General features: G+C 40.6%; 1 pseudogene; it reads left to right on the plus strand.

Moving 5' to 3' along the window:
* Positions 1-1,917: 1,917 nt before the first annotated feature.
* On the plus strand, positions 1,918-2,094 carry LOC132536037 (small nucleolar RNA SNORA73 family; annotated as a pseudogene).
* Positions 2,095-2,759: the final 665 nt, after the last annotated feature.

Raw genomic sequence — 2,759 nt, forward strand, 5'->3', positions numbered from 1 at the left:
TATTAAGAAGACTCAGACTGTGTTTTAAAATGTTCGAGACATATGATCGATTTCATATTAAATAGTGGTTTATATGACTACACTTTAATAGGAGTGTACATAAACACCATTCCCACCACAAAAAGACTGTGTCCCATCTCATCCCCCACCCACCCACCCACCCCGACACACTGCCCCAGCAAGTGAATGTCCACCCTCTGCCTCACCACAGGGTTTTTACTTTGGTGCCCTACTTTCAATTTAATCATATCCTGCTTTTAGTTTCCCTTTCTGTTCTTCTTTCTCAGTTTCTGTAGATGAGTGGGATCATCCTATACTCATCTTTATCTTTCTGACTTAGCTCACTTAAAATAATTCCTTCTAGCTCCATCCAAGATGGGTCAGATAAGGTGGGTTCATTGTTCTTAATAGCTGCATAGCATTCCATTGTGTATATATACCACAGCTTTCTCAGCTACTCATCTGCTGTTGAGCACCTGGGGTGCTCCCAGGTTTTAGCTATTATGAATTGTGCTGCTATGAACATAGATGTATACACATCTTTTTGGTTGGGCATTATGGAATCCTTGGGGTATATTCCCAGGAGAGGAATTTGGGGTCATATGGAAGGTCTATGTATAGCCTTGTGAGAGTTCTCCAGACTGCTCTCCAGAGAGGCTGGACCAATTTACATTCCCACCAGCAGTGCAGAAGGGTTATTCTATCCCCACAGCCTCTCCGGCATTTGTTGCCGCTGTACTTTTTGATGTATGCCATTCTCACAGGAGTGAGGTGGTATCTCAATGTTGTCTTTATTTGCATTTCTCTGACAATCAGCTACATGGAGCAGTTATTCATATGTTTGTTAGACTTTTGAATCTCTTCTGAGGTGAATCTCTTGTTCATATCCTCTGCCGATTTTTGGATGGGGTCATTTGCTTTTTTGGTGCTAAGTTTGCTGAGTTCTTTGTATATTTTGGTGATTAGTCTCTTGTCTGATGTATGGCATGTAAAGATCTTCTCCCATTCTGTGAGGGGTCTTTTTGTTTGTGTGATAGTTTCTTTGGCTGTGCAGAAGCTTTTCAATTTGATGTAGAACTATTGGTTTGTTTCTGCTTTAGTCTTCCTTGCAATTACGTTTGTTACATCAAAGATGCCCTTGAGGTTTAGTTTGAAAGTGTTCCACCAATGTTTTCCTCTAAGTATTTGATAGTTTCTGGTCAAACATCCAGGTCCTTGATTCATTTGGAGTTGATTTTTATTTCTGGTGAGATAAGGTGGTTCAATTTCATTTTTATGCATGTTACAACCCAGTTTTCCCAGCACCATTTATTGAAGAAAGCCTCCTTCCTCCATTTAATACTTTGGGCCCCCTTGGAGGCATCACACTCCCAGATCTCAAACTATATTGTCAGGCCATCATCATCAAAACAGCCTGGTACTGGAACAAAAAGAGCCACACAGACCAGTGGAACAGAATTGAAAGCCCAGAACTAAAGCTAGCAACATTCTAGGTTGCACTCATTTTAGGACCAGTCTTCCTTGAGTGGCAGAATATGTTAACCCAGCCTCCCTTCAAAGAGTGGGGCAGTTTCTACCATTATTGTTCTACACTGAGGGCAAGTTCCTGTAGAGGCCCACAAAAGCATTTATGATGTTGCTGAGGAAGATCACCAGTGACGGTGGAGAGAGGGATCTGTTAGATATCTATTTCCATCATATTTGTGTGGGAATCCCAGGATTCTTCGGCTAGGGTCCTGGATGGTTGGGTGGCTTGATAGTAAACAAAATGCCCATCATTAAAGTATACTAGTCTCTTGCCCTTATCCAGCTTTTATATTCCTAACTTTTCTGACAGTGTTAGAGTTTGAGTAATTGAGGGAAGTTAAATAGAAAGTAGGTGAACAGGGTATCTAGGTCTAAGTAGAAATTATTTGACCAACATGGATACCCTAGAAGGATGCTTTCCCAGGCTCTGTGCAGGTGGTGGTAGGGAATCCCTTTCCACAGTGTTGGAGATAAAGCCCGGCCTCTGAGTCTGTGCGTGCATATTCCTACAACTTCTCAGAGTCACATGGACTGTGACTGAGGAGCCAAACCATGCAGGAGATAGTTTACCAGGAAAAAAAGATATTATTTTATTAAATATCTTATGGGGACTTTTTTTAGGTCTCTCTACTCACTTGCTGTAATTTTTTTTCAGTCACTGTAGATTGTTGTGCACCTTTGCTTTAAGTTCTCATGGATACATGTGCACATATGCCCTAACTCTTGTGCTCTGGTTTATATCTAGTTTCTGTAATTTTTCTAGGAAATGTGCCAACCAAAGTGGAATTAAGGAGTTCTATGAGCTAAGAAAAGTCTTACCAGAGTAATGGAGCTGGGGGGTTGACATCCTAGGCCTGGCATCTCTGGATATTGTCTAAAGTGAAACATGACAAAGTGGCACTAGCAGTCTTGATATGGTTGAGATCAGTAGATACAGTATCAAATTGTATAGATCAAGAGAAGTATGAAGGAAAAGGAGCAAAGGCCCAGAGGTTCCAGGGTTGGGAGAAATACAGGTTTTATAGAGAATGAGGAAGGTTCCTTGCTGTCTTGGAGTTAACGAAAACAATTGATAATTATTATTGTAACCAAGTAATTTGAGACCTTACTTTACTTTGAATAACTCATGGTTAGGTTTACTGTACCATACAAAACCTTTCCAGGATTTATGTCATTTAATGCTATTTACAAATAACTATATCTTTTATCCTGGCAAGACCAGTTGTTTCTAG

The sequence above is a fragment of the Erinaceus europaeus genome, chromosome X (genome assembly GCF_950295315.1).
Source record: "Erinaceus europaeus chromosome X, mEriEur2.1, whole genome shotgun sequence".
Lineage (NCBI taxonomy): Eukaryota > Metazoa > Chordata > Mammalia > Eulipotyphla > Erinaceidae > Erinaceus > Erinaceus europaeus.